The sequence below is a fragment of the Eimeria mitis genome, genomic scaffold, assembly GCF_000499745.2.
Source record: "Eimeria mitis Houghton genomic scaffold, Emh_scaff846, whole genome shotgun sequence".
In the NCBI taxonomy this organism is placed as follows: domain Eukaryota; phylum Apicomplexa; class Conoidasida; order Eucoccidiorida; family Eimeriidae; genus Eimeria; species Eimeria mitis.
In genome coordinates this window covers 1368-1706 of record NW_013576228.1, presented here as the reverse complement: position 1 = coordinate 1706, position 339 = coordinate 1368, and positions in this window count along the sequence as shown.

The following is a 339-nucleotide window of genomic DNA, read 5'->3' as shown; positions in this document are numbered from 1 at the left end:
CGTTTGGGTTGTTTATTTTCTGTGTTTAAGAGATAAATAAACAAATAAATAAATAAAATAAATAAATAAATAAATAAAACAAAATAAATAAATAAATAAATATATTTATTTTGTTTTTTTCTCAGGATACGGGTATGAAGGTAGAAAGTATGCGTATCGTTTGGGTTGTTTATTTTCTGTGTTTAAAGATAAATAAACAAATAAATAAATAAAATAAATAAATAAAACAAAATAAATAAATAAATAAATAAATAAATAAATAAATAAATAAATAAACAAACAAATAAATATATTTACTTATTTATTTATTTATTTATTTATTTATTTTATTTTTTTTTA